The sequence below is a fragment of the Pongo abelii genome, chromosome 9, assembly GCF_028885655.2.
Source record: "Pongo abelii isolate AG06213 chromosome 9, NHGRI_mPonAbe1-v2.0_pri, whole genome shotgun sequence".
Lineage (NCBI taxonomy): Eukaryota > Metazoa > Chordata > Mammalia > Primates > Hominidae > Pongo > Pongo abelii.
Window position 1 is genome coordinate 71,068,705 of NC_071994.2, and position 25,118 is coordinate 71,093,822.

The 25,118-nt window shown below is 40.0% G+C and overlaps 1 long non-coding RNA gene across 1 annotated transcript; it reads right to left on the minus strand.

The window, feature by feature from the left end:
- LOC129048708 (uncharacterized) lies at window positions 1-24,616 on the minus strand. Its single transcript, XR_008511269.1, has 4 exons — window positions 24,438-24,616; window positions 24,127-24,287; window positions 979-1,013; window positions 1-242 (listed from the first exon to the last, which is right to left on the minus strand). It is a non-coding gene; the product is annotated as an uncharacterized LOC129048708 (long non-coding RNA).
- Between the last annotated feature and the right edge of the window lie 502 nt (window positions 24,617-25,118).

Here is a 25,118-nt window from a genome sequence, read left to right on the forward strand (position 1 = left end):
TTTACTTTCCTCAAATAGAGTCCATCTTACTTCAGTATACTTGAAAACCGTAGATCATTCTGGAGTAGACAAAGTTCATAGTTGTTGTTTTTTTAAATGTCTTCACAGACAAATCACACATTTAACCAGAAGCTGATAAGATTTACAATTTTTCAACTTCTTACATGTATAATTCACATATTTATTCTGGTCAAAACACGCTCTTCAAAAAATAAGTTTCACAATGCGATCCCACCTTACTCCTGCGAGAATGGCCATAATAAAAAAATCAAAAAATAGTAGATGTTGGTGTGGATACGGTGAACAGGGAACACTTCTATATTACTGATGGGAATGTAAACTAGTCCAACCACTATGGAAAACAGTGTGGCGATTCCTTAAAGAACTACGATTTGATCCATCATCCCACTACTGGGTATCTACCCAGAGGAAAAGAAGTCATTATACAAAAAACATACTTGCATGTGCATGTTTATAGCAGCACAATTCGCAATTGCAAAAATGTGGCACCAACCCAAATGCCCATCAATCAACAAGTGGATAAAGAAACTGTGATATATATATACATACATATATAGACATATATATACATATATATATACATATATACATACATATATAGACATATATACACATATATACATATATACATATATATGTATATATATATGATGGAATACTACTCAGCCATAAAAATGAATGAGTTAATGGCATTTGCAGCGACCTGGATGAGATTGGAGACTATTATTCTAAGTGAGGTAACTCAGGAATGGAAAATCAAACATCGTATGTTCTCACTCATAAGTGGAAGCTAAGCTATGAGGATACAAGGCCTAAGAATGACACAATGGACTTTGGGGACTCAGGGGGACAGGGAGGGAAAGGGGCGAGGGATAAAAGACTACAAATAGGGTGCAGTGTATACTACTTAGGTGATGGGTGCACCAAAATCTCACAAATCACCACTAAAGAACTTACTCATGTAACAAAACACCACCTGTTTCCCCAATAACCTATGGAAATAAACAAAAATAAGTTTCAAAAATAAGTTTCTTATGTTTATGAATGGAAACTTCATGTCCCCAATTAAGTATTTTATAACACTTGCTTAGAAGACATCTGTTCAAGCAAATATATTTTGGAGACACTGTCACATAATTTTGAGGTCAGAATACATCTCCTCTCCCCTTACTCCTCACTTCTGGAAGACATTCCTTTCCACCATGGATGGAAAGATTAACATTTACATTTCAAACAGAATATCAGAGTTAAAATTACCAATTTACAACCAGCAAAGGAATAAGTACTTACAATTTCAATGTTTTGACTTGTTTCCAGTCTTTTATTTGCCATTCCTTTAGAGATGGTTGGTGAATTTGGAGAATATACATATCTCCCTTGTCACCCTCTTTCATGTCCAAAACCTTGACTTCTATCCAATTTCTTTTGCTAAATTAAGATTCTTCATTATTTCAGATCATCTTCATTTTAAAGTTGACATTTTACATGCCAACTTTTTGTAAAATGTGCAGGAACATTTTACGTAAAGTAGAAACTATTACTTCTTTAATTTGATATAATTTGTTTTTAAAATTTGCAGAACATGACGGATGCGGTAGCTCACACCTGTAATCCCAGCACTTTGCGGGGCTGAGGCGGGTGGATCACCTGAGGTCAGGAGTTCGAGACTAGCCTGGCCAATATGGTGAAACTCTGTCTCTACTAAAAATATATTTTAAAAAATTAGCTTGGCATGGTGGCACATGCCTGTAGTCTCAGCTACTCTGGAGGCTGAGGCAGGAGAATCACATGAACCCGGGAGGTGGAGGTTGCAGTGAGCAGAGGTTTCACCATTACACTCCAGCCTGGGCAACTAGAGCGAAGCTCCATCTCAAAAAAAAAAAATTATGTCATTTTTTTCTTTATATCATTTTGGTTTTTATTCTTTCATTTTTCTCTTTTAGCTACGTATAGACACATGCATAACCCAGGAAATTTTTACCGTAAAGAGTTAGGCAATCAGCATAGGAGCTAATATCATAAAGAAAAATACAACATCCACAATAATAAAATTTCATGCAGCTATCAAAAATGATTTAAACTAATTTTAATAATGTGAGAAAATTCTAATAATATAATGGTTACAAAACCAGAAAACAAAATAATTTACATAGTATGATTCCAACTATGTTTTAAAATTAAAATGTGCATAAGAGGAAAAAGACTGGATCAAAATGTTAATAGCGATGAGAGTTTAGGTCACATACTTTCTTCTTTATATTTTTTCCTTAATTTCCAAATCAAGTTGTGTTCACAATGAGTACATATTCCTTTTATAAACAGTAAAGAGTAAATATCAAAAAATGTTCAGCAACATTGAAAAATAGACCCAAGCAAATAAAAGCTGTCAGAAGTGAAAATGAAATTTATGAGCATAAAGTAGTAGAGAAAGGAAGATTGAGGCAATTCTATGCTGACATATGGAGAATTCAGAGAAGAGTTGAAGAGACTCAATTTAGTAAAAATGCTTCATTTGATTTATAGAGAATCGTGTCTTGAGACTGTAAATTTTATCCTTCCAGCATCCACATCAGGTTCTGTCAGACTGTGCTAAGAAGCAAGAAAAAAAAAAAAAAAAAAAAGGAAGAAAGAAAAAAGAAAGAGAGAGAGAGATTGAGAGAGAGAGAGACAGCCCCTGAGTTTCTGCAGTCAGTCATTCCTCCCCTGACAGAGCTTCATAATGGCGTACTCCTCCATTCCAGCTGAGCGGGCTCATCCCAATCACGTCAGCGCCAGCACATGCAGGAAAATAAAACCGTAGGCATTTGAGTTACTCATAGGGAGCTAAGGCTAAATAAAGAGGTGACAGGGTAGAGGCGGTGGTGATGGTATGAATCCTAAGCACTTTCAAGTGCTTTCAAGGCATACATACTTAGGCTTCTCAGAGTATCTTTAAAGCAGGGATGTGACTGTGAACAGACAGAATCAAAAGACAGGAGTCCTCACCAGGGGAAAACAATGTGAGGTGACAATACTCTATGTAATTACCAACTTCTTATGTATGCAGTGTCCCAGCCTATATAATCACCAGCCTCTTGTATACTCAATGTCTTGTATTTACAGCAGCATCTCAAAAAGCAAGCTTGCCATCTTCCATCCAATTTCCTTTTTCTTCCTTACTTCAGCTAACCCTATCTCCATTGTCCCAATTCCCAGTGCTTCCTTTCTCCCCATCTCAATTATCTCCCATGTGCAATTAGTCAACAAATCTTGAAGATGCTAGGTATACATTTCACAAATCCGTTCTTTCATTTCTGCTTCATTGCCACTATCCTAGCACAGAATCTCATTGATTCTCATATGGTCTTCTGAAATTATCTCTTAAATGTTTGTACTTGAATCTATTTTATATGCTCAGTTGGTCAGAATGCTATTCCTGATTTTTAAAACCATATGAACTTCTCTTCCTTTTAGTCAAAGTAGAATTCTTGTATGACATTTGTTATATATTCTGTTTGTGCAATTGTTCCATTCTTCACTGTATTGTAAGCTCCCTGAGGGTAAGGACATACTGAGTTTATCTTTCAGAACTTCACAATGCTACATGTATATTCAGAAGTCATAAAATGGTTGTTCCACTTCATAGTGGGCCCTTGGTATATAACTTAGCATCCCCTCTCCTCTCCCCTGTGTAAGAAGAAGTTCCTTCCAAAAGCATGCCTTAGGTAAAAGAAATGGAATTGATGTGTCCTCTTTGAACCACAAAATCTACCTCTGTAGCCTCTGTTTCTCCCCAAATCACCAATTAGTGATGGAAATACATTAATTCCCAGTCCATTCAAAATGGGCTGAGCTTATCATCCTTCTTTCATAATTGGCTGTTTGCTGATAGGTGTTAGTACCTCCATCTTTGTTGGGGATTGATGCCTATAAAGTGTTTTCTACTAGGCACAAGTAGATGTCCCTCTTGTACTTTCATAGACACAAGCTCCTGACTGCACCCAACTCTGAGATGACTGCTGTCACACTGTCACCACCACCCTGATTGCTCTGCTTACTTTCCTGGAAGCAATTTGCTCTGTCACTAGGAATCTGTGTTCTTCAAGCTTTCTCCCACTCTACCATTGCCAGTGCTTTGATACTCTGCTATAGAGTGGGGCCTCTCTGCCCTAGCTCCAACTAGGTTTGGGGATGAATGCAAGATTTCAAAGGGGAAATCTTGCTGATCTCACAATGTCTCTGAAAGCTCTCAGCTCTTTCAAGCATTCTATTTCAAAAGAAAGTTCTCCTGTTTTAGGATTTCTCTTCTGAGTTTCTCAAACTCAGCTTGCAACATTTCTCTCAAGGGAAGGGCTGAAATCTTGATCTTTTCTCTAGATCAGTGGGTTGGGGGATCTAAGAGAATACTTCAAGCAGACTCATTTTGATGTTTAAGCATTAATTACCCAGCCAGACTGTTAAATACATTGGACTTTATGATAGTGAGGGGTTTGTTCTTCTAATCCTTTTCAACTAGCTGCTAACTTGGCTCTCGACTTCCAAGGTTTATAAACAAGTGAGCCTCAAATATATGGTCATGACCATCCACCCTTTATTTCTTCCTGAAATACAGACACAATACAACCCATACATTTTGCCTAGCAGATTTCAGGTTATACTAATGAGAGGAAAGTAAATAGAAAAAAACAACATTCTAACTCAGATTGAACAAAAATCAACTTAAAGCTTACTTGAAGATGGCAGAATGCTAAAACTGTAAGGACAATAGAAATACCTAAAACAGGGGAAAAACTTCAAAAACAAATAAGAAGTAACTACAGGCAAAAATTAAAAATAAATATAATAAATTAAAAAGCTTAATAGCATGTTTTAGTCTGTTGTGGCTACTATAAGAAAATACAATAAACTGAGTGGCTTATAAACAATGGAAATTTATTTCTCATACTTCTGGAGACTGGGAAGTCCAAAATCAAGATGCTGGCAGATCCAGCATCTGGTAAGGGTCTGCTCTCTAATTCACAGATGGTGCTTTTTCTCTATGTCGTCACATGGTAAAAGGGCTGTGGACTCTCTCTTAGGCCTTTCTTATGAGGACATTAATCCCTTTAATTCTCATGATCTAATCTCTAATCACCTCCCAAAGGTGCCACCTTGTAATATCATCACCTTGTCTGTTAAGATTTCAACATATGAGTTTTTGGGGGACACAAACATTCAGACCATAGCACAACTTCAACAAGGAGCAAAGCTACAAAAGCCAAACCCTAGAGGGAATCTCCGCAGTGTGGTAAACACTCACTTAGCAGAATGACTTTTCAGCACTGCTTAAAGGAGCAGCCACATAGATTCGAATAGAATTATGCTGTACTTTACTGATCCTTGCTCCTTGATTCACAGCTAACTGACCCAGCACTATGCACTCCATCTAAACTAGGTCAATTACCATCTTTTCTCTAGACCAGTTGTTCTCAACTGCAGGCATCCCCTCCACCACCAACCCCAAGGGGAACATTTACCAATGTCTGGAGACACGTTTTAGTGTCACAACTGGCATCTAGTAGACAGACATCAGGGATGCTATTAAACCTCTTACAATGCACATGATAGTACCTTACAACAAATAATTAGCCTATCCAAAATGTCAATATTGCCGAGGTTGGTAAACCTCAACATTTGATTGATCCCTGATGTGACCGTTAAACAGACTATTTCTTACTTGGGTATCTATAGTTAAGAATTGGTGAAAGATATTCTCCTAGCATGTGATGAAGGGTGAGATGGGGGAGCTTTAAGTTTTACCACTTCTTTTTCTTTTCTTTTTTTAGTTTTACTTATTTTTTAAGTTAGAGAGAAGATATTGCCTAGAATTCATAAAAACACTGCAATGATACAGGTTGTAATTCCGGATAAATTGTTTGGTAAAGACAAAGTTGGGTTTATTATTTTTTTCTTAGTTAGTAATAAACTTATTCTATGCCTCTTTCTCTACAGTACTCAATATAAGAGACTGTTGAAGCATTAATGTAACAATATTTATTGTTAGTCAAGATGAATCCCTCACTCAATCTGGAGTCCTTGTAATACAGAACAAGCTATTTATGTTGTGAAGACTCTACAATTCATGCTTCTGCATATGGTGCATAATGGAAAAATATGCAAAGTTAATTTAGGATGACCTTCTACCTTGCCAACGATAGTACATCAGACAAACTCCAGGAATGTGTAGAAATATTTTCACAAGGATATGGTGAAATTTTGTTTTTTGTTTTATTTTCCAAAATACTAGTACTCATTATCAGAACACCTTTCTGTGTCTATGGTATAATAGAACAGGGTTCTGGAATGTTCCCCCAAAAAGGCACCAGTGAACATATAACATCAGAGCCATCAGCAAAGCAAAATAAAAGGGAGTGAAAGCATATAAGATGATTTGCAAAAAGTAATTTTTAGGGTAAGATACAAAAGAGTAGGAGTATGTATATATGTGTGTATTTTTCAGAGATATCTTAAAAATTAGTTTTTTAGAGAGTTTAATTTTTCATTTTTAAAAATAATTATAAAAATTGTGTCATTCGTAAATTATTTACATATATATGCTGCTATCAAATGCACTTTTCACCTGTAGAGAACAACTGATGCCAACACGAAGTTAATAGCAATAGTAAGTGAAAATAGAAAACTGTCACATGGTAGTGTTACTAAGGGGTCTCACCATAACACCATGTCATTAATTTTAATATTTAATATGCATACAAATTAGCTTTAACTGTGATTTTCTGCTTTTGATTTAGGTGTGATTAAACAGAAAGGGGGAAGAAACATAGAGTGGATCCAGTGCAGACACACATCATCACCACAGCGGGAAGTTAAAAAGGCGTTTAATGATGTAGAAAAGGGCATTCAGGTCACTGCATGCTGACCAGGCTTGTCAGCAGTTTGTCTGAAAGTAACGAGGATTTAAAGTCCCAGAGACTCACGTCGGCTTAAGAGTCATGCCTCTCACGAACATCATTGTTATGGAAAGGGCACCTGTACAGCCAAGTCACTGTCCATAGTGCCTGGCTTGGTGATTTCTTCAGCTTAGGCAGGACAAAGTGGAGGGGGCAGAGAAGGCTTCTGCGACAGGGAAAAGTACTAAAATGCTTAGGAGAAGCTGGGTGGTACCTGGGGCCCCTTAAGAATGATTTGAATCTCTGGAACAGATTAAGCACTGGCAAAGGCTCATAGATCATTAAGGCTGTTGAATGTTTCCATAAATTTTGTTTCTGTTTAATTTAATACCCCAGAAGGTGGTCAAGAGGGGATATCCAGAGACTCCTGAAAAAACCAAAAGCGAGTCTTGAATATTTTGTTCAACTCTAATGGGTTAGAGAAGAGCCAAACAAATCACTATTCTCATGGTATGGATGGCAGTTGAGTTGTATATAGGAACTCTCCCAGTGTACGTTTCAAACATTACAGTAATTCAAAGCTTATTGCAGACATGTTATCAAAGTTAACAAAAACTATTAGAAAGAATAGAGGTAGGCCAGACACGGTGGCTCACGCCTGTAAACCCAGTATTTTGGGAGGCTGAGGTGGGCGGATCACCTGAGGTCAGGGGTTCGAGACCAGTCTGGCCAACATGGTGAAACCACATCTCTACTAAAAATACAAAAATTAGCTGGGCAAGTTGGTGGGCACCTGTAATCCCAGCTACTTGGGAGGCTGAGGCAGAAGAGCCACTTGAACCTGGGAGGCAAATGTTCCAGTGAGCTGAGATTATGCCGCTACACTCCAGCCTGGGTGACAGAGCAAGACTCCATCTCAAAAAAGAAAAAGAAAAAAAGAATAGAGTTAAACACAGGACAAAGAAAGCATTTTTCTGGTCAGGTAATGGGCAGCAACATGTCCTGTGGACTTCGATTATCTGAGGTTGGGGGTTGGGGATTGAGGTGGCTAACACCATCTACAGTGGAAAGCTGTTGGGCATATGGGCAAAATCTTAAACAGCTACCTCATGGACTCTAATCTTCCCTGAAGCTTACAGAAGCTAAGGCTTTTCTGGAAAATAAGGGGAGACTCCTCACATCTTTTAATATGGCTCTGAGCCAGCATTATGTGGGTTCTGGGCCAGCTCTCAAAACAACAGCCCTGAGCAGATAAGGAAAATAAAACACAAGACACTGACCACTTTCAGTATGTTATGCTGCCATTCATCCTTATGGCTCTATATAAGCTTTAATTTTTACCAGAAAGAGAGCTGCCTCTATCACCCCTCTAATGGAGCCTCCTCTCCATCCAAATACTGTGCTATTTGGCCCACAGTTGAGGGGTTATCTAGCAGGCTGTGCCTTCCAGGGAGGGAAGGGTCTGTCAGGACCTACTTCCTAGACGGCTTTGCAGTGATCAAAGGAACCAGGGCTGCCTTTGAGTTCAGTGGTTGTTCTCCTCCATCTCCCTATGGCTGTAAGAGACTACAACCCTGGAAAACAAATCACCTTTGAACAACATTGCAATGGAACTCGGATCAGATCTTGCCATGTGGACAGCCTCGGGTTTCTGGTATATTGCTCATTGCTCATTTGGGTGGCACAGTTACAAAAAAGAACAAAAATGATCAGGAAGCGACATCCCCAAATTTGGGTCTTTTCTGTGTGTACAACTTAACTATTGCCTCTGGAACGACAAGAAGCAGCACATGGATTTTTGCTTTTGTGGGGATGGTTTTACAAGTAATTCCAGTAGGTTACTCTGCTACGGTGCTTGACAGCAGCTCCCTGGAGGGCCATACCCCTTCCTCCTTGCTTCCCTGAATATTTGAGATGTGCACAGCCTGCCAAGCAGGTGTGTAAGACTCATTCTCAGGCGGTACTTGTCAGCAGAAGGACTTTTTAGACCCATCAAGAGCAGGGGCTCTTAGTGGTATTCTGTCTCCAAAAAGAAGGGTGATGGAATGGGGGTACATCTGTTGAGCCAACAGTTATAATTAGTCATGGTTGATTTTAAAAAGAGCTATGTATTTAGAATTCACATTTATGATGTGGTTTCTCTTGTTCTGGCAAGATACATTCTGAATGATGTAAAGGATTCTGAGATTCTGGATGTGCTGAATGTGGAAAAGCATTGTTCAATTACATTCTTATCATGGGCCCTGTTCATTACACATCCACAATCACCATGTCCACAGTGTCCATGGAAATTGGGTTTTCACATAATTTTCCACAGCTGTTTTCTAATTTGATACCCTTAAATGACACTGTAACTCCCTGTACGATGATTGCCAGAAGCTAAAGTCCCCAGGCAATTTTCTAAAGAAACATTGATAATAAATATTGGGGTGTTAGACGGCCCAATAAATGGCATCTCTGTTCCCTAATAAAGTTGGAATAGAAGTATGTGGCAACAGTAGACTTCCCAATCCTGAACTCCTCTGGTATCAGAGAGATTTGCCAAGTTATAGTCTGACCTGAAAAACCAGAGTCAAGCAGCCATCAGCACTACAGCTCTGTAGATAGGAAGATTCCCAGAGGGAGAGAAAGAGGGCAGGAGGACAGGGCTGGGCCACACACACCCAGTTTCCCTTTCAAGTCAGGTAACTCACTTGAGAGGCATAAGACCTAGAGTCAGAGGGTTTAGGGAAAAATCCTTCTCATGAAAACAATAGGTACTGCAAAGGAGCCTTCCTCTGCTAACAGTATTTTCTCAATTTTCTAGAAATTTCTTTTCCCCAGCTCAAAATAGCTTTGTCCTAAATTAGATAATCCAGAAACAAAGGACTGAGTCATGATAGGCTATATATCAAACTGTTAACAATGACACACTTGTGTAAAACTTTTTAATTTGTTTTGTTCTTTTGTTTTTTTTTTCAGAGACGGAGTCTCACTCTGTCGCCTAGGCTGGAGTGCAGTGGCCGATCTCGGCTCACTGAAACCTCCGCCTCCCGGGTTCAAGTGATTCTGGTGCCTCAGCCTCCTGAGTAGCTGGGATTACAGGCGAGTGCCACCATGCCTGGCTAATTTTTTTGTATTTTTAGTAGAAATGGGGTTTTGCCATGTTGGCCAGGATGTTCTCAAACTCCTGACCTCAGGTGATCCGCCTGTCTCAGCCTCCCAAAGTGCTGGGATTACGGGCGTGAGCCATCTCGCCTGGCTTGTTTTGTTCTTTTTACTTACTTTGACTCATCTGTCACAGAAGTCCTTTGCTAAACAAAGATGTTTGTGGATGTTTCTTCCCTGAGCAATAATTAAACAAAGTTTTTCAAATTGTCAAAATCGTTCCAGCATTCTGGGGGGTGCCCTTAACCTTGATGATGGACTTTCCAGCTACTAACTTGGGGCTTTATGACTCAGAAACTTGACGTGTTCCCAAGGTAACATTAACTTCTGGGTTTGTTTATTAACTGTCCTAAGAAAAGGTCTCACTCTCTGCTGTTAGGAATACATGTTTTGATAATGACGATGGTCCTACACACATTCAAGCAAGCCATAAAGACCCAGGAGGCATATACTGTGGTGAAAGATGCAGGCTTTTTTTCTGAACTGGACAAGTATCCGCAGCATTTTTCCAGCAAGCCATTATCATTACTGTCATCTATGCATTGACAATAGGATATATTAGCCATCGTTAAAGTGGGGTGCACAATCTCAGGGGCTACTCAGGACAGCCTTTTGAAATTTCCATTTTGATGATCAGATACCTGGTACAACTTCTCAGCACATTACAATGTCTGCCAAAATAGTGTCAGGACACCTCAGTCAATAGAACAGAAAAAACACCAAGTGCTTCTGAACAGAGCTGTCATCATAAAGCTTCTAGAAAGTTTCTGCGCTAGGTTGCTGGGAAGGTCGCCAGACTGGGCTGCCTCAAAAGTCTCTGATACTTTGCTTTAAAGTCTCTAGGCCCGCTGTGGCTAAAGCAAAGACGGGGACAAGCCATTAAAGGATAATTTAGTTCTAAGTAGGCATTAAAAGATAATTTTCATAAACAGGTAAGATCAGTACTCTTATACAGATGTAAGAATAAACATGAGTTAAAGGTTTTATTTAAAATTCATGAGGAAAGCAATGAACTATTACAACCAGGTGAAAGGAGAATCCCAAGGACAGACACATTTATAGATCTGGAATATTAAAATGACTGTGCAAATACAGCCAGATGGGGTTTTTGTTGTTGTTGTTGTTGTTGTTTTACTGGACAGAATTCATTTGCATGTCTATGGACAAGAATGATTTAGCATTGCTGCCAGTTATCTACACTTTATAGAGCTGCAAAACAGCTCCCACAGAATTGGAATCAGACAAGTCAGGTGTGCTCTGGAATGACAACACGTAATTTTCAATTTAAGCACAATTTTTTCCTTATAGTCTCCCCACTGTTTATTACAAAGAACCTCAAAGATTCTTGATGACAAAATGAGTATGGTCTTATTAGATTTGGCCTGGTTCTTTAAACAGGTGCAGCAAGAATGTTAACCAAATGGGCCTTCTTTAAGTTTGTTCTGCTGGAGGTTCTCTAAGAAATCTCAGCTTGATCTTTTACAAGCTTCTATTCATTTGCTGTCTTGAAGCTAAGATGGTAAGTCCAAGGAAATTTCTCCATAAGATTTCATCTGTAGTATCTATACATTTTGGCCTAATTCCTTTCTTCCTGAATCTTCCTTCCTTCCTTCCTTCGCCATGTTGGCCAGGCTGGTCTCGAACTCCTGACCTCAGGTGATCCACTAGTTTTGGCCACCCAAAGTACTGGAATTATAGGCATGAGCCACTGTGGCCAGCCTCTTCTTGAATTTTTCAAAACCTCTCAAGGCTCCTGGCCTGCCACGAAAGTGACCTCCCTTACCACCTCCAAGGCTGGATCCTGGATAAATCCAGGTACCAGGACAGGTTTCCTTGGAGAGCTATGCCAGCACTGGCTCCATCAAATCAATCTTAGTTTCCTAAAAGGGGCTGATCATGCACAGGCTATGGCTTCCCTGGGCTGGCAGGAAGATCCTCTGCAGCTGCTGTTCACAGAGCTGCAGCCTGGTGGCTACTGATGCCAAAGACTGGGTACTTGGAGCCATTGGTGTGCTGGTCAGCAGAGGGCGTGCTCCCTGGTGTGCTGGTCACTTGGAGCCATTGGTGTGCTGGTCAGCAGAGGGCGGAGAGGACTGGGGAGGATGAGGTAGGGTGAGGTTGGTGGGCTTACTACCTTAATGCTAACTCTCACAACTCTTTGGAGATGAGCCCACCACCACCTGCCCCTGCTTGTCTCAAATCTTTTCTAAAAAGGACAAAAGAGGCTCACAAGTTGTTCCTCGTGTTCCTGGTTACAAATTACTTGGCAAAGTTTATCCCAGAGATTATCTTTAGAAAACTTTCAAAAATAATTTAGCAAGAATATGAAGCACAAACAGAAGGACCTGTCAACCACCATGTCAGGCTTCAAGACATAAGAATTTTGAATCTGAGCCATTTTTACCTGTACTCTGATTTCCAGGTATGAGCCATCATATGACTGATTACTGCTTTTATGTTCTGCTTAAGAAATCTTTGCCCACTCCAAGGAAATCTTGTCAAATTATTAGAAGAAGCTTTAGGTCACCAACAAGAATGTGGGACTGTGACTCAGTCTCAAAATCAAGAAATTAAAGCAATCAAAAGAAAGAAAGACAGAGAGAGAGAGAAGGAAAGAAAGAAAAAAAGAAGGAAAGAAAGAAAAAAGAAAGAAAGAAGGAAAGAGAGAAAACAGTAATTTAAACAGGAAGAAAATATTGCCAGTTGCAGTGGTTATTTGGACCAGTGAAAAATAAGGCATAGTAGGAGAAAAGGTAAATTATGTTCAGGGGTTGCCCCCTAGTGTTCCTGGGCAAATGTAGTCTAACTGTAGGAAATGAATGGATTATCATTCCTGACCTTTATGAACTATTCCTCTCAAGAGGAAAGGAGTGGTGAAAAAACTTTGGTGAAACAAGTTCTCTCTGAACACATCATTCTCTCTGAAAGAGAAGGTGTACCTGTTGGTGATCCTGGTGCTGGTCTGGAATTAAGCTGGACAGATCCTATGCATTGCCATCTCTCTACCTACATCTTTTAGAAGAGTGGCCATTTCATGATGTTTTACATAGTATGGTAGCAGCATATTTATATTACAGTCCTGATGTTAGTTATGTCCAAGGATGCATGCCGTTGTGGTAATGCTCATTCTCAATTTGGAAGAGACCAATGCCTTCATTGCATTTGCAAAGATCTCATAAATAAGCCATGCCAGTTGGTCTTCTGTGTGGATCACAGCAAGATGTTAAGATATTTTGCAACGTTTGAAGTATTCTCTGAAGACAATTTCTTCAAATTGTTTCTTCAAGTCTTATGGCCTTACACCAGACACATACTTAATAGACAGGATCTTCACACTGTATCATAAATCACTACTCTACTTGATCTGTTCTATCCAGTCTGAGATGTTTTGAAGAGACAGGAAGAAATTTTTATTTAGAACTGGACTAGGAACCCTTCATCTGTATGAAGATAGTTTCCTACAGATGGACTTGATTCATATTGCACAGTTTCTAACTAAACTGGCAGAGGCTATCATATCAAAAAAGCTGTTTAGCTGTATTGCAGTCACCTGGACACAGAAGAGTACCAAGAAATGGCCCTAGGTCTTTGTGTCTGTAATGAAGCATATTAAAGAAGGAGATAAGGATATTTTTAAAATGTAGCATATTTAAAGTATTAGAAGTTCAAATCCATTATTTTCTGAGAATTTTAAGAATGTTCTTTTTATATAAGTGCTTATTTATCTCTATCAGCCAATCAGAAAAGGGCCTCTTTAAGAAGAGATTGATAATCTAATTTATTAGTATTATCTAGAGGTAGGAAAATTTTACCTACTTACACTGCGAAAGGTAAAGATCTTTCTAAATTATGGACACATAGAAAAACAGAGACAAATAAAGAAAACCTATACTTCAATTAAAAATTCCATCATGGGTTAAGGGTAATACAGAAACCCCAAAACTCACCAGTCTCAGTATGAAAGATTTGTTCTCCTTCCCAGTGAGCCCAGGATTCTTAATTCATTTGGGCTCAAAGTAAACAAATAGACAAACAAAAAGAACTAATAATCCAGATTCTCCATTTTCTCTCACACGAAAGAGAATATATCTCTATAAGTCATTCATCTATTTATAGAGATCACCAAATGGTCAGACTATGAAACCCAATTCTCAATCATTGCTGCTGCTAATGATTATTGCCTACAAATGAACCAAAACCAAAACACAAAATTAGTAAAGAGAAAAATTAAAATTACAAAAATAGCAAAGATGCATGTGTAAATTGAGCCCAAACTTGTTTTTATTTGGGGGTGGGGTGGGGTAGGGAGGTAAGAGGGAATGGTGTTTTGCATTGCTGTTATTTACAGCTTAGAGTTGCAAAAGAGCTCCCATAGAAACAGAAACAGATAATAGGAAGTGTGGGCTATTGACAATGCATGATTTTATTGAAGCTCAAAATCTACTCTACATAAGGTAATCATTAAGGTTGGGATGCTGATGCCATTTTCAGTGTTAGAAAGCTATGGTCCTAACTGGGCCTGCCTGTAATGCAGTCACTTCTGAGCCCCAGCACACGACTCTAGGATTCTGTTTACAACTCTTCTCCAACCCCAACCAGCCCCACGACTTTCATCCAATCAGGGCAGGCACCCTCTCGTAGCACTCACAATATCACCAGCCAGGCCACACACAATGGGGAGAAAAAAATCAACGCTCTTTCCATGTTTTTGAAATCCAGATGTGAAGAGCTAAAAATAATTTTTTAAAACTTGAATTTGTTTAAAATCTCCCTAACTTTAGTTTCCAATGTAAAAAGCAAAGCAAAGCAAAGTAAAACAAACCAAAAACCCACTCACAAATCCAAAGGGATTTTCTTGAACTGTTTCAACAAGAAAAACAGCAGGCTTTTCCTACTTCTCTGAAGCTCCTAAATAAAAATTTTTTCTGACTCAGAGTTATAGTGAATTGCTCAACTTTATTTCCCAATGTAAAAAAAAGGAAAAGAGAAATCCTCACAAAAATACTGTAATGAGGCAGGGCGCAGTGGCTCACGCCTGTAATCCCAGCACTTTGGGAGGCCGAGGTGGGCAGATCACGAGGTCAGGAGATCGAGACCATCCTGGGTAACATGGTGAAACCCCGTCTGTACTAAAAATACAAAAAATTAGCCAGGCGTGGTGTGGGGCGCCTGTAGTCCCAGCTACTCGGGAGGCTGAGGCAGGAGAATGGCGTGAACCCGGGAGGCGGAGCTTGCAGTGAGCCAAGATTGCGCCACTGCACTCCAGCCTGGGAGACAGAGCGAGACTCCGTCTCAAAAAAAAAAAAAAAAAAAAAAAGTACTGTAATAAACTGTTAATGAGGAGGACAGAAAGAAGAAAGAAGGCGGTCTATCATTCACATGTCTAAAATAGCGCTCAGAAAAGGTGGAGATGCTCCCTTCTCCGAGAGCTTTAAAATGAAACTTTAAGGGCACAATGTGGAGCTATAGAAAGTATGACATGATATTAAAATGAGTTATCTCTGTCTTAGATGCAGCTGCAGCCCAGAAGCAAAGTAAATAAAAGAAGGTGGCAAGCCCCCTACTTCAAGGTGGAGTGTTGGACTACCAACGCAGGACCAGCAAAGGTTTTGTGAGCTAGTGGTCGATATCCATTCCTCAGTCCCTCATGGTTTGAGGTTGAAGAACTGAGGGAGTGGCCGGGTGCAGCGGCTCATGCTTGTAATCCCAGCACTTTGGGAGGCCTAGGCAGGCGAATTACTAGAGGTCAAGAGTTTGAGATGAGCCTGGCCAATATGGTGAAACCCTGGCTCTACTAAATAAAATACAAAAATTAGCTGGGTGTCAGGGCAGGCGCCTGTAATCCCAGCTACTCAGGAGGCTCAGGCAGGAGAATTGCTTGAACCTGGGAGGCGGAGGTTGCAATGAGCTGAGATCGTGCCACTGCACTCCAGCCTGGGCAACAGAGCAAGATTCTGTCTTAAAAAAAAAAAAAAAAAAAAAAAAAGAACTCCAGAAGAGAGACTGTGGAAAAAAGGTTGAGACACTGTGGCATTTTTCTTCCACCTTCTCACCTTGTGGTAGGTTGGAGGTGGTGAGCTCCTCCTCACCCTGAGTCTCGTGAGATGGAGCTTTAAAAGATCAGCTGGAAAAGCTGGAAAACGATGTCTGTAGAATTGACAGGGCCAAAGTGACTGGTCTTTGACCCATGCTGGAGAAGATTAAAGGCAAAGGCAAAGATTAAGAGTAGGGCTGGAGGGTGTATTTCTTGTGAACCAGATAGGGGAAGGGAAAAAATAAACATGAGGGTTGTTTTCCAAGAGATCCCACTTTAGTAAGTCGGCTTCCTCCTAAAGGGTGCTAGGCAGCAGGGGGTTAGAATCAAACGCAGAAACGTATGGAGTAAGTGGCCAGCAGGAGGGGCTGTTACAGACCAATGTGTTCAGTGGAGCCATCTGTAAGGGCCCCACATAAGTGCCCTGTGTGAGGAGTCCATATTAAGCATCTGCAAAGATCATGGAACACTACCACCAAGTACTACTGCTCCCCTGAACTAAGGCCTTTTCTCCTTTCTCGCTCTTTCCTTCTCCCACCTCTCCCCCAAACCCTGTCAGATCCGTACCCTAGAGAAAATAGGGGAGGAGAAGTAGAAGGATTAGGTTGGAAAACAAAGAAGCTAGCTGTGCCAATGCCTACCCACACCCCCACCCCTGCCCCCGCCCCTGCCTCCCTCTCTTCAGTTCAGGCTTCCTGAGTGAACCTCTGAGTATATTCAGCTTCCAGCCTGAATCGGCTTGAGCTGGGGAAGGAGAGAAAGAAGAAAAATTTGCCTTAAAGTTCAGAGTTTTCACTATTATGAGACTATTTTATGACTAAAAATGACTGGAGGACTTTTTAATTTTTCTGAGTGTCTGGAGAAGCTACAGGAACCCACCTGCCCGAGGTTTTACTAAGGGGCAAGGAAGAAACTAGCCCCTGAGCAGAGGGAGCAGGTTAAAAAATAAAGTTGCCTTATGATTGCATCCTATTAAATGCCATCTGTTTTAGTCTTTTTTGTGCTGCTATAACAGAATACCACAGACTGGGTAAATTACAATGAAGAGAAATTTATCGGCTCAGAGTTTGGGAGGCTGGAAAGTCCAAGATCAAGGGGCCAGCTTCTGGTGAGGGCCTTCTTGCTGTGTTAACCCATGTTGGAAGGGCAAAGACAGGGTGAGAGAGAGAGCAAACGAGGGCCAACTAAGGAAACCACTCCTGCAACAACAGCATTAATCTACTTATAAGAGAAAAACTTTTATGGCCTAATCATCTCTTGAAGATTCCACCCCTTAATCTATTACAATGGTGATTAAGTTTCCATCATGTGCTTTTGGGAGCCACACTCAAACCATAGCACTACCCTTTTAACATAATGACTATACACGTTTGCTCCAAAGAAGACAGTCTCTCTTTCCTAACCTCTAGTGAACAAACTACTATCCCTCTCCGGTAACTAAACAGGACTTGAGAAACTTTTATCCTGAGGATATTTGAATCAGAAAAATACCCTGCAGTCTCTGAGAAATTTGTCAACTACAAAGGACAAAACAATCAAGCTGGAAAATAACTTTCTGACTTGAGCTTTCTAACATTGGCTTCATTTTTTTCGAGACAGAGTCTCACTCTGTCTCCCAGGCTGGAATGCAATGGTGCAATCTTAGCTCACTGCAACAACCGCCTCCTGGGTTCAAGCAATTCTCTCATCTCAGCCTCCTGAGTAGCTGGGATTACAAGTGCATGCTGCCACACCTGGCTAGTTTTTGTATTTTTAGTAGAGATGGGTTTCATCATATTGGCCAGGCTGATCTTGAACTCCTGACCTCAGGTGATCTGCCCACCTTGGCCTCTCAAAGTGCTGGGATTACAGGCTTTGGCTTCAAATTTTTAATATGTCACGGGGTTTATCAGTCAGAAAGTTCTGGAGATAAGGGCTTTTTAGAGGAGAAAAATAATACCCCAATGTTGGCTCATTCAGCTGGTCAAAACCATAGAGAAAGCAAACTAGACAGAGGAAACAATGAATTCTAAAACCTTCCAAGGCAGGTCTTTGTATTTTCTGAGACTTATGTCTTAGGAAGCATGCCAAAGAACCTCTGAGTGAATTCTAGAGGCTTTGCCCCTTAGAGTGGCAGGTAGACACCAGCTAGAGCCCTTTTCTGCCTCTCTGCTGAGAGTGGTACTGTCCTTACCAATCTTTGATATAAGTTCTGAGCTGATGACAGAATTATCTTTAAGGACCATGCACATGTGTGATTTCAGTGTAAGCTGTGCTCTTTATTTCTAAGTACAGTGAATGTTTGTGTGCATTTGCTAACGAGTAGGTGCATTATAATCAATTCCTTCTTTATAATATATTGAAGTATCTTTTTTTTTTTTTTTTTTTCTGACACGGAGTCTTGTTCTGTCATCAGGCTGGAGTGCAGTGATGCACTCTTGGCTCACTGCAACCTCCGTCTCCTGGGTTCAAGTGATTCCCCTGCCTCAGCCTCCCGAGTAGCTGGGACTACAGGTGCCCGCCATCACACCTGGCTAATTTTTTGTATTTTAGCAAAGACTAGGTTTTATCATGTTGGCCAGGATGGTCTTGATTTCCTGACCTTGTGATTTGCCCACCTTGGCATCCCAAAAGTTCTGGGATTACAGGGATGAGCCACTGCACCCTGCTGAAATATCTTAAAACACACCTGAAGAAGAGAGTATTATGGAGTGACTGGTGCAGATGATACCAACATTGCTTCAAAATGAACAGATGTAAAGCTGCCTAAATGGAATCCCTGCAGCACTACTGCGGTAGACCCTGTAGGCTGACTAGCTAATTAGGCAAGGAGTCCTTGCTGGCAGTGAAGACCACAGGCCAAAGGCAGGGAAATGGAGCTGTGGGGCTAAAAATGAACTTAAGTATGAATAACTGGGGTGGGAGAATCCAAAAGTTCTGTCCTATATATCAGTACTTTTCAAACTGTAATCTGTATGGGAATGATCTAGGGGTGTTGTTAAAGTACAGGTTCTGATTTAGAAGGTCTGGGATGGGCTTGAGAGCCTTCATTTCTAACAACTTCCCAGGGGATCACCCTGCTAAATCATCTTTTTAAGAAGGAAATAAATTGAGGGAAAGATTAAAAAAAAAAGAGGGGAATGAAGGTGGAACTGAGCAATGTAAGCCCCAGTGCTCTCCCCAGGGCCATGCTCTGGGATCACTTCCAGGGGAAGACCTTTAGATTCTTCAGCCACCAAATCTCCGTGGAGGAGTCTATTGCAGAATTCTCTTACAATAACTGCACCACCTTGCTTATTTAGAATCTCTGTTGTATAGAGTTGGGGGTGGGGAGGGGTGTTCCCTCTGCATTTGGAGGAAAACTTCACAGCTCTAGAGTAGTGAAACCCTGGTGGTGGTGGCAGCAGTGTTCCAGGGCAGTTGAAGTACTCCAAGGAATGGAACTGAGATCTCACTGAGACTGCATACGAGGGAGCGCATACAAGGGATCTCATGGAAGGCATACAGAGGCATCACTAAGTATTCCTACAAATACATTTCTGGTGGGGGGTATTATAAGGGGGCATGAGAAGAATTAGACAAATATGTGACCTCCAGATAACTACATATATGCTCCAGAAGTGCCAGCATCTGGACACCTGCCTCACAGAGGCCATCACGCCAGTCTGTGTTAGCCAGAGAAGCAGTAATCACCCACAGAGATGGGAGCACAGCGTCACCTGGCCAAGGAAGGGGATGCTGCCTTTCCTCTTTTCCTTCTTCCCCAACACCAGTGGGAGGAACTGTAGCAGGAAAGTTACGGGAGTATCTGAGAGTCAGACTATACTCCATCTCTCCTTTTTACTCTGATAATAATATTATGATTTTTAAACATATTTCTTTCTATGAATTTGCATGTTTATAATGTTTGCTCATTTTCCTATTGTGCTTGTATTTTCTTATTGATTTATAAGAACTCTTTATATACATATCTATATACGTATATTATGTGTGTATATATGTATATATGTGTGTGTATATATTATATATATAAAGATACACAGATTTATATATATAATGAGAACTTTCTTGTGGGAAAAAAGCCCAATAGCTTGAATCTTAGAGATTGCCAGTTATTAACGACAATAATAATGGCAGCTAATCTTTATCAATAATTTTCCAGGTACTCTGTTAGATGTTTCACATGGATTTTCTCATAATCCTCCTAACAACCCTACGAGGTAACTGCTATCACCTCAGAAATCTGAGATTTAAACAGTATAGACCACTTATCCAGTGTAACACAGCTAGTGAATATTAACACCAGGATTTGAACCCAGGCACACACTCAGAGAAGAAGACAGGAAAGGCAAGAGGCTCTTGAGAATTCAGAGGGTCCTGAGAAGGGGGTACGCCAAGGCTGTGGGCTAAGAGTTATTAAGGTCACAATCCTCTCCTTCCTCTCTCTTTAAAACAAATATTAATGGTGAGAGTGAGCTCTGGGCTAGGTACCGAGTAAAGGGTGGTGAAGGACACAGATAGGTCCCAGAGCTTACTGTGTGAAAGGAGAGAGCCACAACAAAAATAAGCATATAATCTTAAATACTTGTACATGCTATGATGAAAAATTAGAAGGGCGTAACAGGTAACGGGTGGAGGACAGTTTAGACTAAAGGAGTAGGAAAGGCTTCTTCTGAGTAAGAAATATTTAAATAGAGACCTGACAAAGGAGTATAATAGGTCAGTCAAATGAAGAGGAGGGGAAAAGAAGAAATTGCTAATGAAAAGAGAGAAATCATTCCTGATGTAGGAACTGTAAAAGGAAAGTAAATCTCGGGATCCCCAAATCACTAAGCCAAAGGGAAAAGTCAAGCTGGGAACTGCATTGGGAAAACCTGCCACCCATTCTATTTTTTCCTTTTACAGAACAAACAGGACTTTTGAACAAGTGAAAGATGCTGGATCAGTAGGCAGGGGTTAGAGCAGGCAGAGAAGTGCTGAAAGTTTCAGGATGGGACTTACAGGGTCCCTACTACTGGAATGAATTAGCAGAGGGTTTTGGCATTTTGAAGATAAAGTCTCAGAATTTGTTGGTCAGTTATGGAGTCAGAAAGTGACCCTTGAAAGTGTGGGGATTGGGGCTCCTGAGGCAGGAACTGACCTTGAGCTTTGCCTATCTCAGGGTCTCCTGGTCTCAGTAGATTTTTCAGGGTCCACGTTCTCTTCTTACCTACCCATTCTCTCCCACAATTTGGTCAGACCTCTGCAACGGATTTTCAAACTGTCCACTCATTTCCACCTGGCCCTTTTCTACCTCTCCATCCACTTAGCACAGCATTTTCTCTTCGGGTGTGGAAGAAATAGCTCAATTTTTTTGTTTTTACTCAAACCAGCTCTGGCATTTTGTACCTTTCTTCCTTTGCTTAAAACTACTTGTCGTTCTTCGAATTTGACTCTCTTTTCATATTCACCTGGGAAGAATTTTAGAGCTGTAGAGAGCAGTCTAGCTCAGAAGGTACTTCCTCCTAAAAGCTTTCTCAGACCCCCACAGTCAAAACCTCGATTTTGCCCATTATTGCCCATTCAAGGAGATCATAGTTGGCTTCCCTTAAAATTTTATTTCCTGTACATCTGTGCCTTCCAAACGTGAGTGAACCTGTCTAGTTATGGACCATGTTACATTCATCTTCCCAGATCTAGACCCTTGACTGCAGTTCCTCCTCTCCTTTCCTATAGTGGGGAATATTTGTTCACTCAAATTGATCAGTGGTGTGACCAAGTTTGTAATCCTCACCTCCTAGCCATATTCCCAATATTCCACAAAGGTAAGAGTCACTTGGATGTTTGTTAAAAAGTGAGATTCCTGGGCTTTGCCCTAAACCTAATGAATCAGATTCTTCAGAGATGAGAATCAATAAGTTTATTACTAACAAGTCCCTCAGTTAATTCTTACCATAATAAAAATTTCTAAAGTACTGCTGAGTACATTTTAATTCCGGGAATTATCAGGCGTACCCTAAGCTAGGTATTGTTCATTGACTTTTTTTTCCCCATGCTGTGGCTGAGCAGGTGTTATTGCAATAGGACTGCTTTTGCTGAAGCTTCCTGCCCTTTATACTGGAAGGAAATATGTGGTAGATATGTAGGTATTTCAAGATGACTTTTTGGAACTGAGAAGAAACCTGGCCTGGAGACCTAGACTGGAGAGTAAATTCGCACATATCAAAAACCTGTTAGGGAAAGAATCTGCATAGATCAAGAGTACCTAAATTATAGTAGAAACTATTAGGTGCTTTATATAAAACTCAATACAAATTTAATCCTCACAATTGTCCTCATAAAGTAGATATTGTTACTGCATTTTGCAGATTAGGAGACTGAGTTTCAAAGAGGTCAAGTGATTCGAGTTATAGGGCAAGTAAGAAGAAAAGCTCCCAAATGCAGTGCGAGTATTTATTCACTCAACAAATAGAGTGTCTCTCACATGTTATATACCTCTCTTTAAACATAATTTATATTTTTCCCTAGCAGCTTTCCAGCTTTTCTCTTTTTCGTTGTTTTTCTTTATTTTCACTATGATGGCTCTATGTGTGTATTTCTTTTGTATTTGCTGGAATTCATAGTGTTACGGGAAAGGGGTCCTGATTCAGACCCCAAGTGAGGGTCCTTGGATCTCATGCAAGAAATAATTCAGGGCGAGTCCACAGAGTAAAGTGAAAGCAAGTTTATTAAGAAAGTAGAAGAATAAAAGAACGGCTACTCCATAGACAGAGTAGCCCCGAGGGCTGCTGGTTGCCCATTTTTATGGTTATTTCTTGATGATATCCTAAACAAGGGGTGGATTATTCATGCCTCCCATTTTAAGATCATATAGCGTAACCTCCTCATGTTGCCATGACATTTGTAAACTGTCATTGGTGCTGGTGGGAGTGTAGCAGTGAGGATGACCAGAGATCACTCTCATCACTATCTTGCTTTTGGTGGGTTTTAGCTGGCTTCTTCACTGCAAACTGTTTTATCAGCAACGTCTTTATGACCTGTATTTTGTGCTAACCTCCTAACTCATCCTGTGACTTAGAATGCCGTAACTGTCTGGGAATGCAGCCTAACAGGTCTCAGCCTTATTTTACCCAGCTCCTATTCAAGATGGAGTTGTTCTGGTTCATATGCCTCTGACATGTCCCTTCTCCCTTTTATAAGAGAACCCTTAATCCTAAGGTTGCAGAAAGATGACGATCCATCTTTTGTAACGGCTTCACCTGAATAGGGGTGATGATATTCCTGCCTAGCTATTAGAGCCTTTTATGTTTAGGGTAGAGAGGAACTCAATCAGAAAGCATTGGTATGGGGAGGGCCAATCATAACTTTGAGTTCCAAGAAAAGGTGATATCTTGAAGATTAATACGTATTTAGTTTAAGAAAACATTCAGTAAGCTTATCCTACATTCCTACACAAAGAGTACAACAGCAATATATTCCACAACAGTAAAGCAAAATAAGTAAAACTATCTCAAGTAAACTAAATTAGAAAGCTTTCTATGAATTGGGCAACTATTGGAACCAAGCTGATATAGGGGTGCTAGATGATTCCAGTACATGCCCAGAATTAGAATACTGATTCAGATTTTCACATTACACTTCCCTTTTGTTTCTTCTGAGCAGCAGTCAGAGATTACTGGTTGGTTCACAGAAATAAGCAGGGTTAGCCTAAATTGCAGAAACAAACTTAAAAACAACTGATGAGACTAGAATTTAATAACCAGTGTACCATAGTTCTTGAAACATAATTTCTCTCTCCAATGTCCCATTTTTACTAAAGATAAATTATGGTAAGACCAATTTGCTTTGTTTTGCTTGGCCTGATTACTTGTATAAAGTGCAGCAAAAATAATTATTTTTTTCATAAGCTCTTTTTGCACTGGCTTTGATGGAACTCTGTTCCATAGAAGGAATTTACATAAGACTTTTTTTAGAGCTGAGCCCTTCCATGGGTTTGTACCCTCAAATACCTATGAGTTGAGTAAATTCCTCTCCTCTTGGGGTTGCAAGATAACCTGGGGCTTCTGGACCTGTTAGAAAGTGACATTCTTTACTTACCACAGGTCAGAAACCTTGTATGGAGACTGTTGCAGACAAGGTCTGAGGCCAATTCCCCAAGGGGCTTTTATTGGCTTTACAAGTCAAGTTTGATTCCTTAAAGAAAAGCACACCATTCCAGTCAAAGTGTTGGTAAAATAACCAATTTCTTCAATTGTGTCCTGTTGCAAAAGAAAACATTCTTATTGCACTTATGCAAATACCTATATTGCCATAACTTAAGAATATTCACAACTAGCTTCCAAATTCTGGAGAAATCAGGTAGAGAGAAACAAATAAGCTCCAAATTTTGTTCAGAGGAGTATACTTACTTAATTGCTAAAAGCTGTAAATAGCTAAAAAAAAATTTTTTTCTTGACGCTGAAAAACAAAACAAAGGATTTAAGCAAAAACATTTTAAGCAAAAAGTTTAGAAGATACTTCAGACTTCTTTAGTTTAGTCTATGCAGTTAACTTTTGTTTGATATTCATGAACATTTCAGCTCCCTGTGAGAGTTCTGAAAGTTTTTTTCCTCTATTCTGATGTCACAATCTCCGAAGTTACCAGAAAACCTGCATTTAAGAACACCTGTATAGCTCTATAGCTGATTGTAAACCACCTTCTAAAGAGGAACAAAACAAGACTACAGTTTTTTTGTGGATGACAAAAAGTTTTAGTACAGCCACTATTGAAGCCAAAATTGACTAGGAAATTTTGATTACCTTTGTGGCACACAAGGATTTTATGTAACAATCATACACTAAGTCCTATCAGAATTACAGGAGTTTTAAAATAATTTTGGAACACATACCAATAGCACATTTATACAAATACAGCCCAAAGAAAGCTAAACACTATTTTATGTTTAATAATGCTTCCTGTATGATTTTTATGCCAAAAAAGCCAAATGTCACTGTTGCATTAGGGCATTATTGATGTCAAACCCAGTTCTTAATAAAACCTTATAGACAAATCTACCAAATTTTAATGTTTGGCCGTAAGGTAAGATTCT